The following is a 13699-nucleotide window of genomic DNA, read 5'->3' on the forward strand; positions in this document are numbered from 1 at the left end:
TCATGTACATATGCTAACTTCATATTCACGGTAATTTTGAAATAGATGACTGACTTTATATGCCTACCTATTTGAAAATTGGTGGTACACTGTCAATAATATCACAAATAAACAACAGAAATACTATTTCCCCTCTATTGTTCCTTTATTTATTTCCCTCTATATTTATGTTCCATTTATTTTCCTCTATAAAACATGAGTGAATCTTTAAGTTCTGTCTAGCCCTACTTTATTCTTTCTGACTTGTTTTTTTATGTCTCTCATGGTTTATAATCATTCTAAGAACTAGTCATTAATATTAATAGATGTCTTCTACAGGCTACCATGTCAGTTAATAATATGGTAAAAGACAAATTTCCTTTAGTAACTTGGAAAGGCCTAAAATTTTAATAAGCATTTAGCCTTAAAAGAAACCAAATCTATGAACTTTCACTGGAAATGTTTAAGCAGAAAAGTGATGAACATCTGTGAGGGACACCACAGAAAATGTCCTAACACAGAAGTATTGACTAACAATCAGCATTTGTAGGCAAGGTGAAATGGGCCATTGAAAGACTGTGGTTTATTTCATTATTAATTTTGTGTCTGCGTGTTAGTCGCTCAGTCATGTCCAGTTCTCTGTGACCTCATGGATTGTAGTCCGCCAGGCTCCCCCGTCCATGGGATTTCCCAGGCAAGAATACTGGAGTAGCTTGCCATTTCCTTCTCGAGGGGATCTTCCCCATCCAGGGATTGAACCTGGGTCTCATCCATTGTAGACAGATTCTTTACCATCTGTGCCAACAAGGAAGCCCATTATTATTTTTCAATGCATGAAAATGAACGCAGAGCCCTTTTGAGCTAATACAACTGGTACTTAAGTACAAATCACTAGTGTGCATGGAAACTGGTGCAAGGTTGGGGAAAATAATTTAACAATACTTTGCAAGAGACTTTTAAAGTTCTTCCTCTCTCATCCAGTTATTACATTCTTAGAACTCTATCTCGTGAAATACTCCTAGGGATAGAATTCTACCCACAAATGTGTTCCTCACAGAGTGAAAACTTGAAGCTGTGAAACCATACAGTGTTGAACTATGACATTTATATGATGGAATACTATTTGATATTAAACAGCTGCTTATAAATAATGTTTATTTTTCAGCGCTCTAACTGAGCACTGATACCGAACATTTCTTTGGAGCGATCCCATTACGCCCTAAATGACTAGCTGTTGGGTTTGCTTGTTTTGTTGTAAACCTCCACCCACAAAAGGACTTCAAGCACTCCAGTTATCTGACATTATGCCACTTCTTAACCCCACATGGCCCTCTCCATGCGGTCGATGGATTCAAACTCTACCTGCCCTACCCCTATACCCTGGCTGGAGGCCCTCTGGAACTCATGTCAGCCACGCCTCCACATCCTCAGTCTCCTCTCTGAATAGCCCTGCCCCCTCTTCCTTTACTGACACCAGGCTGTCCCCTGAAGCCCCATGAAGGAGGTGTAGGAGGCATCAACCATTTTCTTCTCCATGCCCCATAGCCACTGCCATGGAGACATTATGCCATGGCTGGTTCCAAATCTTCTTCCTCACTCAAAGTTTCTGCAAATTTAAAAAATTAGCCTTAAATCATTTGTATTATTTTTCTGATGCTGTTCACTTCAGTAGTGAAAGTCACTCATTCATGTCCAACTCTTTGTGACCCTATGGACTATACAGTCCATGGAATTCTCCAGGCCAGAGTACTGGAGTGGGTTGCCTTTCCCTTCTCAGGAGATCTTCCTGACCCAGGAATTGAACCCAGGTCTCTCGCATTGCAGGCGGACTCTTTACCAACTACTCCTATTATAACAAATTACCACAAAACCAGGGCCTTAAAACAACACAGATTTACTATCTCACCATTATGGATGTTAGAAGTGCAGAAAGGGTTTCACTGGGCTAAGATCAAACTGTCGGCAGGGCTGCAGTAGTCCATCTGTTTCCTTGCCTTCCCAGGTCCTCGAGGCCTCTGTACTTCCGAGCTGTGGGCCACCTCCTCCATCGTCTTCTCAGTCTCCCCGACTCTGCTTCCATCATCACTCCTTCTCTGACTCTGACCCCCCTGACTCCTCCTTACAGGGACTTTTGTGATGGAATTTGGCCCAGGCAGATAATCCAGAATAATCTCCCTATCTCAAGAATCTGATTGAAATCACATCTGCAAAATCCCTCCTGTGAGGTAAGGTGACATATGCACAGGTTCCAGCCATCGGGATGGGGATATTTTTAGGGGGCAATTATTGTGCTTACAAGACCATTCACCCTACTTGCTTCTTGCTAAAATCAGCTAGGGACCTTCTGGCTACCCTTTCCCCTCAGCGATGAAAATGTCAGCATGGAGGCTGTGTCTTTCTCATATCATCAGTCTCTGTCATGATTTGATGTGCACACAGATAATCCATCCCTCACACTCATCTCTCAGTTCTTCTCTGTCATCACAGCTGAAGAACTTTTCCTCTATCCCAACTTGGTCACTTCCTCCCATTATGACACTCTAGACAGCCTGACAAAATCTCAGCCTCCAGTACCCTGCTGTGTCCTGGCTCACTTCCTCATTATCAGGGCCACTAAGATTTATTCCTGGCTGCAGGACTGGAGCTGTGAAATAAGGCAGTCCTGCTAACACACCACCAAACAACAGCCAACCTCCATCAGGACCTTCACGCCGCTGACCTCCAGAACATCTTTACTAGTCACTCTTCTGTTCATGCCCTCTCTCAGACCCGCCTGGGGTAGATGCCACTGTCCATCATTGTGATCACCCCTTGCGTGCATACTTGCTAAGTCGCTTTGTCACACCCAATTCGTGGCGACCCCGTGGACTGTAGCCCGCCAGGCTCCTCTGTCCATGGGATTCTCCAGGCAAGAGTACTGCAGTGGGTTGCCATGCCTTCCTCCAGGGGATCTTCCCGACCCAGGGATCGAATCTGCATCTTTTATGTTTCCTGCAGTGGCAAGTGGGTTCTTTACCATTAGCACCACCTGGGAAACCCTTATGAGCACCCCAACTTCCTTGTCCCCTTGCCCTGCTCACAGACAGCTGGAAACCCCAATACTGATTATACCAAATGCTCCACTCCCACCTCACCTGGACACAAACAGCTGAACATGGTTTACGGAAAACACAAAACAACGCTGGCCCAATCTCACTTTCAATGCCATCTTTACAATGATGAACCCTAAAATTATTTCTAGCCATAACTCCTAGAAATCTAGGTTCCTAAATGCAAAGAGTACACTAAATACTTAGGTCTTATAGTCTACGTTCCATCTTCCACTAAAAAATACCCAAGGCTCCACGAGGGAGTTGCTGATTTCCACATAAACATAAGATGATGCTAGAAAATGTATTTGTGTCAGAAAGCAAGGATGGCTTTGCGTTGTCATACGGCAGAAAAAAAACACAACATTGTGGAGCAATTTTCCTCTAATTAAAAAATTTAAAAATTAATCAATTAAAAAACAAAAAAAGAAATCAAGGAAGTACTCAGAATGAACGGTCCTGTCCAAAAGCTAGAGAACCCACACTGAGGAGCTCTCACTGTCCAAATTGTGGGCAATTTGAGTATCAAAATAAAGTGATGGTAATAAAGACAAATAAATAAATGGGAGAGAAGGAAAGTTCTTCCTTACAGCAGAATGCCTGCTAGTGAATGAGGAAGGAATAATGAAGTAAAAAGAAAAGAAAATCACCATTTGGCACCCAATGTAACGGTGACTGATTGAGGCATCGATGGATGCTGATGTTTGGGGGGGAGGTTTGATGAGAAACAGAATAGTGGTGTAGTCTTGGCTTATCTCCCACAAAATACTTGAATCACACAGGGAAGCTGGTGACTCAGTGATCAAGGAGAACACTGGCCGTGGTGGGATATGGTGACGTCACATGCTTCCTGACAAGACGTACTAAGAACAGTATAAATTAGGTGGTAAATCTGCCAAAACCCCAGCCCTGGACTGGGTATGAGGAAACACTGGGCAGACTCAGGTTGACAGGGGAAGAGATAAACCTGAACTCTTTAGAAATGTCAACACTGTGAAGATGGAAAAAACAGAGAAACCAATAAAGACTAAACGGCAGGAGACACAGCAACTAAAGGCACCATATGGACACCGTAGCGGGAAACAGGAGGAGACCACAGGCTGCTCGGACAGACCGTGTAACAGTAACCCTGGCTTCCTAGTTCAGATGGTTATATGGTGCTTATGGAGGTGAGGATTCTTGTTTTCTTGCTTTTTGTTTTTTAGCAAATGCTAACCAATTCACCGTCCTTTCCTAAAAAGAAAAAAAAAAACAACCCTTCATTTTAAGGAGGACAAATCCTCCACTTAACATCCAAAGTCTTCAATGCCCCTGAAAGCCCTCTGATCACCCCTGCTGCCTCTCCAACCTCAGCTCCTACCACTTGCCGCAGCTAACTGCCGTCAGCTCCCTGACCTTCTTGCTGTGCCTGGGACGCACCAAGCTAGTTCCACTCAGGGCCTTTCCAGGGGCTGCTCCCTTCTCTAAACAGCCCTTCAGTCCACCAGATCCAACAGGACTCTGCTTGAGTGCCACCTTTCCCGGGAGGCCTTCCCTGACCACAGCAATGTCTTTGGCTCCATCCCTGCACCCTGCTTCATGTTCCTGGTAGCACTTCACATGCTCTGTGGTTCCATAAGGTTTGTATTCTCTTGCTTACTGTCTGCCTTCCATACGAGAATGTGATTCTTATGAGGGCATCCAAAGCACCACGGTATCCCCATTACTCTCATGCCTAACATGTGACGGGCATTTAACAAATGTATGCTAAGCTGACACACGGGCAGAAATGAATGTATAACAAACATTTACAAAAGAGAAAAATAATCATCCGAAGACGTGGATTCACCATAAATGGTAAAATAACAGGGTTAGTGACACTGACCACTAGCAAATATTAGGAGCAGGCCACCAAACTGGAGCTGTGCCATCCATAAGCAGATGTATGTAATTACAGGACACTGAAACTGAAGATAGGTTCATGGCAATTTAACTGACAACCTGCAATATGAACAGTAGAAAACTGTAAAACAGGAGGAAAGCGAAGCAGAGAGCCTCAGGAAGGCTGCCTTTCGGAGCCGCCCAGATGACAAATATCTTCACAATAATATAGAGCTAAATTTGGAAGACATATATAGGATTCAAGACTGCATACTCCAGTGGTTTGTATATGCATCAAGAATGAAAATCGAGCAAATAAAAGACATCCATAGCTCTGCACAGCAGTGAAAAAAGCAAAAGACACAGAACCGGTAGACAAATGAGACAGATTGATGGCATGAAGGAAAACTTGACAAAAATAAATGGAACTGCAGGAAACAATCATGATGGTGAAAAACAGAAATGAAAGTAACTATTTCATCTAGCATTTCCAAGCAAAGTGATAGAGGAAAGCATAACTAAAAAGAAAAACTCAACCTAAAAACTATCTGCAGACAATGAAAAAAATTCCATATATATATGTATGTGCATATATATGCACATACATATATATATCAAATACATATATACACATTACTACATATAAAGAAAATATCAAAAGCTGATAAAATTTCAATCTAAAAACAATGATTATTAAATAGAAGTTATATCAAATCATAGGAGAAAACATTGACTTTAAAAATTTTCTTCAATATATGAAAAATACTGCCAATTTACAGTGAAGCAGGCACCATAATAAAAATCCATGGTAAATCTTATGATGTAAAATTGGATGGTAAAAGTAGCAAATCCTATAAAGGCCAAAATGTGAATTATTTGATAGTGGGTATATATTATTTTATTAATCTCTATCCCATCCCCATTTTAAATCCCTGGTAAAATTTGAATTTTATTTAAGTGAACAAAATTATATAGGACAAGTTATTACTTCAAATGTGATAGTTTTTTTATTGGTCAGAGAACAGGGAGTTAGGGAATTTCAGGCAGAAAAAAATCTTCTGCAAAATAACTGAGACAGAAAATAACCAGGCAAGTGGGGAACAGCGTTTGGAGACTGACTGTACACACGCTTCTGTGCCGGTATCACCTGTCCTAGGCCGGCCCTCATCAGAAACGGCCCTCCAACAGGAGAGAGGCGACAGGAAGGAGGCCTGACTCAGCACCAGGGCAGCGGCTCCTGCTGGCCGGAGTACAGTGTGCACGCAACAGCTGCAAAGCACCTCCCAGGTTCCCAGTGCTGGGCCACACTCCTGAGTTGGTTCTGCTCTCTTGTAACCGGCGACGCAGAATGCACTGGGCAGGGGGGTGAACGTATGGCAACATCAACCTCCCAGAAGATAAGAAAAGGGGGATGTGGGGTCTAAAGCACATGACGAGCAAAAAAGCACCCCCTCAAGGACCAGTGAGCAAGCTGCCTGACCTAAACTCACTAGATATGGAAAAGGCAGGAGGCAGAAAGTGACCAACGGCACCCAGAACCCCTCCCCATACTTGAATCCGTGGAGGCGGCCCACCATCCACTCTCACACACGTGAACTTCTATTCCCAGGCAGCTGACTGTGTTTGAACAGAGACACACAGTCACATCAGCTGGGCTCCCTCTCAAATCATGATTGCAGACCTCAGGTGGGTCTCTTCTCGGGGTCTGGCGGTCCCACTGTCTGGTCCAGTCCCTCCTGCAATCCCCTACATGACAATATTGTACACCCTTCCCCAAACCTCCTGCATCACTCCTGCTTCCTCATTTTCAGTCGGCTCCACCCGCCTCCGTATCTGTAGATTCTGCCCTCTCCCCTATTATTATTGCCCATGCTCCCATCTAAGGCCAAGCCTGCATCTGCACACTCAGTCATGGACCTAACTCCAGCAACCCACCCCGTATCTCCCTGTCTCTAACTTGTCCCTCTCCCCCTCCTTACTCTCCTTTATAACAAACTCCAGCTGCACTTTCTCCAATTTCTTCTGTCCAACTGCTTCTCTGGAGAGAGTTTTAGGTTTTCATCAATATCCAGTAAGGTTTTCATCGGGGTCACTCCATCAGAACTGTCTGTTTGAGGTCTCAAATAACATCCAAGTGGCTGGACCTAGTGCTCAAGCATCGGTGCCCCCACACTGGACGCAGGAGCAGCGGCTGGCACGCTGACCGCCTTTCTTCCCTCGCCTTGCAGGACGCCCTGGTCTCCTCCCACCTCTCTGCTTGTCTCCTCTTTATTGTCCAGATCTCTAAATGTTGGTGAATCCAGTATTCAGTTGAAAGTCTTCTCTCTTCTATTTACACTTACTCCCTTAGTGGCCTGAGTCAGCACATCAGCTCTGTTGACAACCTTGCTTCATTCGATCATTCAGTATAGTTCAGTCACTCAGTCGTGTCCGACTCTTTGTGACCCCATGGACTGCAGCACACCAGGCTTCCCTGTCCATCACCAACTCCCAGAGTATATTCAAACTCATGTCCATTGAGTCAGTGATGCCATCCAACCATCTTATGCTCTGTCGTCCCCTCTCCTCCCACCTTTAATCTTTCCCAGCATCAGGGTCTTTTCCAATGAGTCAGTTCTTCACATCAGGTGGCCAAAGTATTGGAGTTTCAGCTTTAGCATCAGTCTTTCCAAAGAACACCCAGGACTGATCTCCTTTGGGATGGACAGGTTGGATCTCCTTGCAGTCCAAGGGACTCTCAAGAGTCTTCTCCAACACCACAGTTCAAAAGCATCAATTCTTCAGTGCTCAGCTCTCTTTATAGTTCACCTCTCATATCTATACATGACTACTGGAAAAACCATAGCCTTGACTAGATGGACCTTTGCTGGCAAAGTAATGTTTCTGCTTTTTAATATGCTGTCTAGGTTGGTCATAACTTTTCTTCCACGAAGCATGTGTCTTTTAATTCCATGGCTGCAGTCACCATCTGCAGTGATTTTGGAGCACAAAAAAATAAAGTCTCTCACTGTTTGCCCATCTTTTTGACACGAAGTGATGGGAGCAGATGCCATGATCTTAGTTTTCTGAATGTTGAGTTTTAAGCCAACTTTTTCACTCTCCTCTTTCACTTCCATCAATAAGCTATTTAGTTCTTCTTCGATTTCTGGTATAAAGGTGGTCTCATCACACATATCTTGATTACAGCTTGTGCTTCCTCCAGCCCAGCGTTTCTCATGATGTACTCTGCATATAAGTTAAATAAGCAGGGTGACAATATACAGCCTTGACATACTCCTTTTCCTATTTGGAACCAGCCTGTTGTTCCATGTCCAGTTCTAACTGTTGCTTCCTGACTTGCATATAGGTGTCTCAAGAGGCAGTTCAGGTGGTCTGGTATTCCCATCTTTCAGATTTTTCCACAATTTATGGTGATCCACACAGTCAAAGGCTTTGGCATAGTCAATAAAGCAGAAATAGATGTTTTTCTAGAACTCTCTTGCTTTTTCCATGATCCAGTGGATGTTGGCAATTTGATCTCTGGTTCCTCTGCCTTTTCTAAAACCAGCTTGAACATCTGGAAGTTCACGGTTCACGTATTGCTGAAGCCTGGCTTGGAGAATTTTGAGCATTACTTTACTAGCGTGTGAGATGAGTGCAATTGTGCAGTAGTTTGAGCATTCTTTGGCATTGCCTTTCTTTGGGATTGGAATGAAAACTGACCTTTTCCAGTCCTGTGGCCACTGCTGAGCTTTCCAAATTTGCTGGCATATTGAGTGTAGCACTTTCACAGCATCATCTTCCAGGATTTGAAATAGCTCAACTAGAATTCCATCACCTCCACTAGCTTTGTTCGTAGTGATGCTTCCTGAGGCCCACTTGACTTCACATTCCAGGATGTCCGGCTCTAGGTGAGTGTGAGTGATCACACTTTCGTGATTGTCTGGGTCATGAAGATCTTTTTCGTACAGTTCTTCTGTGTATTCTTGCCACCTCTTCTTAATATCTTCTGCTTCTGTTAGGTCCATACCATTTCTGTCCTTTATTGAGCCCATCTTTGAATGAAATGTTCCATTGGTATCTCCAGTTTTCTTGAAGAGATCTCTAGTCTTTCCTATTCTACTGTTTTCCTTTATTTCTTTACACTGATCACTGAGGAAGGCTTTCTTATCTCTCCTTGCTATTATGCTTTGGAACTCTGCATTCAAATGAGTATATTTTTCCTTTTCTCCTTTGCTTTTTGCTTCTCTTTTTTTCACAGCTATTTGTAAGGCCTCCTCAGACAGCCATTTTGCTCTTTTGCATTTCTTTTTCTTGGGGATGGTCTTGATCCCTGTCTCCTGTACAATGTCACAAACCTCCGTCCATAGTTCATCAGACACTCTATCAGATCTAATCCCTTGAATCTATTTCTCACTTTCACTGTTTAATTGCAAGGGATTTGATTTAGGTCATACCTGAATGGTCTAGTGGTTTTCCCTACTTTCTTCAACTTAAGTCTGATTTTGGCAATAAGGACTTCATGATCTGAGCCACAGGCAGCTCCCAGTCTTGTTTTTGCTGACTGTATAGAGCTTCTCCATCTTTGGCTACAAAGGTTATAATCAATCTGATTTTGGTATTGACCATCTGGTGATGTCCGTGTGTAGAGTCTTCCTGTGTTGTTGGAAGGGTTCGAATTTTCCTTTGTTTCTGTTTTCTAGCTTGATGAAAAGAAAAAGAGTTTTGCATTGCTGCCAATCAAAAGGTTGTTAACAACTGTCACAGCTTACTTAATACTTGATCATTCTGACTTCTGACAGTTACAGACTTTCCTCCTGCTCTGGGACACTGGGCCCCCCAGGCTCCCCACGCTGCATTCATTGTGATGGCTGTACCCGCTGGAGCATCATAAACAACTGTGACAGAAGCACACACTCCAGAGAGGAGGTAAAGGGTCAAAGGTAAGAGACGCGTGGGGGACTCCGCTAAACTTCAAGAGCTTGGTAGCCATTCACCAGGCAGACACGCTTGGAAGAAGGGTCATTCAGTACCCCAGCGCTTGGTGATGCCTCCCTGTGCGCTGAGTGCTCCCTGCATGCTCGCTCTGCACCCACAGTAAACACCCTTGGACACATATGCCTGAGTCTGTGGCTCATTCCCCACGAGACAAGACAGCACAGGCCTCGTCTCAGATCCAGCACCTAGCTGGATCCGTTTGTAGATAGAGAAGGAAAAAAGCTGTTTCATTTATGACTTACAAATGCTTTTGCAAAATCTGGTGGCTCTTTAACAATTACATCATTCAGGTCAATTGCACTTAGTGTTTTTCAGGTGATTTCACTCCAAGTTTTCTCAGAAATATTTTCTCAGACAATATACCAATATTGTCATTTCTAATTCAAATGTGATACCTAATTTTTCCCTTTATTTAATCCTGATCTACATCATCTGTCTCATGATACAAATGTTAAAGGTATACCAATTTACCACTTTGTATTAAATTATGAATTTGCCTTGAAGAGGGTTTTTATAAAACTATTACCCAAGTCCTATACGGTATAATTAAATAAGTCAAACTAGCCCTTAGGGACCTCTTACTTTGAAATGAAATTTTAGAGCCAAACAGTGCCTGTAACCTTTACTGAAGTCATGTCCAAATGCTAGTCTGAATTTAACAAACTAATCAGATCTCCTTAGAAAAGGCTACTCACACTCTGATGTGAATACTTGTGAATTCCCTCTCCACCAAAAGGATTAACATGGAAATTATTTTAAAATAAGATTGTGTTTTTCAAAGGGTGCTGTGAGCCTCACAGCTGGAACCTCACAAATCAAGCACTCTGGGTGAGACTCTTGCCAGGTTATCCACTGACCTTCAAGCCTTTTGAACTTTGGAAGAAAAGAAGCAAGCAGCTTTTCAAAGGTGAGCCAAGGTGATCCCAATCATCAATCATCAATTTAATAAGCATCTCAGGGCTCGTTCTATGAGCCAGGCCCCATAACAAGCCCCAAAGCACCAAGATGATCAAGTCTCTGCATGCAGGTAGCTCCAAAGTATTTAACATATGCCCCATAGATAAGTCAACTGCTTAAAAACTAGTAAATGAATACATATATTTATTTAGCAGGAAAATTACTCAGGTTAGCTCAAACTGTGTATCTGAAGATTCTCTCTACTTATCTCCAAGAATAGCTGCAAGGACAGGGCATGGATGAGAATTAAAGCCCAGGATTTTGCTTCTACTTATGACACTGGCATGCCGAATGATCTTGATAAAATAACCTCAGGTTTCTGAATTTCACCTCTTCATATTCAAATAGAAAAAGCAGTTCTTTCTATCCTGCATGCATTCTGAAGATAGTTATCAGAAAAGTGTGTGAAGCACTGTAAGTCTGATACAGGAGAAAAGTTTATCACTCTTACTGACATCAAAGCTGCCAAAGAGAGAGGAAGATTTACTGTATACAATAAAACCAAAAAATCTCATCATTAATGAAGGAGTTAATGAAGTCACCTCTTAAAGTGTATGCTTTAAAATCATAAAAAAGTCTTATGATGCCAGTATTTAGAATGCGCTCAGCACGCAGGGTGCTTGATGATGATGGTCCAAACCCTGGGCCCTACTGGTCCGAGCGCCACCTTCTCCATCTTCCGTCCATCTTGCAGACTGCTGCTGGACTAATCTTTAAGAAACCCATTTCCTTATACTGCTGCTGCTGCTGCTGCTGCTAAGTCACTTCAGTCGTGTCCGACTCTGTGTGACCCCATAGACAGCAGCCCACCAGGCTCTGCCGTCCCTGGGATTCTCCAGGCAAGAACACTGGAGTGGGTTGCCATTTCCTTCTCCAACGCATGAAAATGAAAAGTGAAAGTGAAGTCGCTCAGTCGTGTCCGACTCTTAGCGACCCCATGGACTGCAGCCTCCCAGGCTCCTCCGTCCATGGGATTTTCCAGGCAAGAGTACTGGAGTGGGGTGCCATTGCCTTCTCTGTTCCTTATACTACTCTCACTCAAAACAAAATGGCTTCCAATTTTTTAAAAAATCATACCTAAATTCCATTGTATGACTCTCCAAGCTTTCTACAATTTGTACATGTCATCACCTATTCCTAACCTAGTCCATGTAGCCTCTTTGCCGTCACATAAATGAACCATGTCCAATCCTACACCATATTTGTTCACATTGATCAAGTTCTTCCCACCTTCTACAACCCCTCAATGCTTAGAATATGAAAATTCAATATAGTCTTAAGGGGCACACCCAGGAACTTCCTACTCTATAAAGCCTTTCTTATTTTCCATCTTCACTGAATTTACTTTCCTTTAAAATCCCCCAAAACCAATAGTAGATTTATCACAAGTCCTCAACTAGTTTTTACCAACTCATGTGTCAAGACTCCGCTCCTTATTTTCTGGGCGCCTGCTACTATGGGTAACACAATGGTCACCACGTAGAAGGGATGTGGGAACAAACAGGCTCTGTGGTAAACACAGCAGCACCCCGGACGCCCGAGCACCTCTGACTATTTACTTTATAAGGCAACAGGGACTCTGCAAATGGAAAAGGAAGATCATCCTGGATTACCTGGGTGGCCCCATCTAATCACAGGCGTTCTGACAGCAAAGGGGGCCTCAGGAGGGAAGTGGGACGTCACCTTGAAGAAGAATCAAGCTCATGGAAAACAGGAGAAGGAATGTCGGTGGCCCCTGAGGGGAGAGCTCAGCCACTGGAAGAGAGCCAGCAAGGAAATGGGGGCTTCCGTCCCACAACTGCAAGGAATTAATTTCAGACAGCACTCGAATGAGCCTGGAGGCCAGCTCACCCTCAGAGCATCCAGGAAGAGACAGAACTCCACTGTCACCTTGATTCTGACCTTGTGAGAGGCGAGCAGAAAAGCGAGTCGAACCGATGTACTCAGACTTCTGATCTACAGAACTGTGATGTAATAAATGAGCATTGTTTCAAGTTGCTAAAAGTGTGGTAATCTACTATGGTAGCAATAAGTTAATCTGCTCACAAATACGACAGTGCAAGGTCAAACAAGGTGGTACACAGGCCGAAGGGAGGATTCAGACAAGCCATTCAAACAGAAGCTAAATGCTGCTAAGTGGGTTAAATAAACGTGCCCACTTGCACAGAGATAATAAAGAGCAGACCATGTTTCAGTTTTGATTAAGGATAACTTGGAGATTCCCAAACTGGATTTTAAAATAATTGGGTTAAATATATTAGAAGTATAGTATATGACAAGGCTGTTTGCTTCAATTGCTTTTGAAATAAACTGAGATGTTTATATAAAAATTCCCAAACACTCAGGCAAAACATCTTATGATCCAAGGACTTTTCTTTGACAAAATTATGAGAACAGACTGGAACACAAAACACAGTAAAGTTAAATAGCCTACAGAGAGACTATTCACACAGCTTCATTATTATAAATGCTGTACTAACGAGATAACCATCCAAAGGCTCAACAGAGCAGGCAGATAACTGCACCTGATGTTCTTAACACACAAAGTAGAGACAGATGTAGATAAACCAATGAACCACACAGCTTCATGCAGAAGCCCTAGGGGGAAAGACAGTGAAATTATGAACTTGTTGGTCAAATCTGGACAACATGTTATTTACAAGATCACTGTACCAAATTCAGGGAGGGTGTGAGTGTAACCACCACAGGAAGGGCTCTGGAGAAGATTCTGATAACATGACACTTAGCATTTTTATTTACTTAACTGCTACATGACTAAAATATACTTAAAGGTAGTAACTTTTAATCTAATTATTGAAAAAATCTTTTTTAAATTT

The 13699-nt window shown here is 43.0% G+C and overlaps 1 protein-coding gene and 2 long non-coding RNA genes across 3 annotated transcripts in view; 1 reads left to right on the forward strand and 2 right to left on the reverse strand.

Annotated features, from left to right (window-relative positions):
- Positions 1–13699, reverse strand: part of SDK1 (sidekick cell adhesion molecule 1) — a 744542-nt gene that overhangs the window by 530304 nt on the left and 200539 nt on the right. The gene's annotated exons all lie outside the window — the stretch shown is intronic.
- LOC129637546 (uncharacterized) overlaps positions 1–13699 on the reverse strand; it is a 142771-nt gene that overhangs the window by 30858 nt on the left and 98214 nt on the right. The gene's annotated exons all lie outside the window — the stretch shown is intronic.
- LOC129637548 (uncharacterized) lies at positions 4577–12583 on the forward strand. Its single transcript, XR_008707519.1, has 4 exons — positions 4577–4687; positions 9710–9850; positions 10687–10812; positions 12437–12583. It is a non-coding gene; the product is annotated as an uncharacterized LOC129637548 (long non-coding RNA).

This window comes from Bubalus kerabau, chromosome 23, assembly GCF_029407905.1.
Source record: "Bubalus kerabau isolate K-KA32 ecotype Philippines breed swamp buffalo chromosome 23, PCC_UOA_SB_1v2, whole genome shotgun sequence".
Taxonomy (NCBI): domain Eukaryota; kingdom Metazoa; phylum Chordata; class Mammalia; order Artiodactyla; family Bovidae; genus Bubalus; species Bubalus kerabau.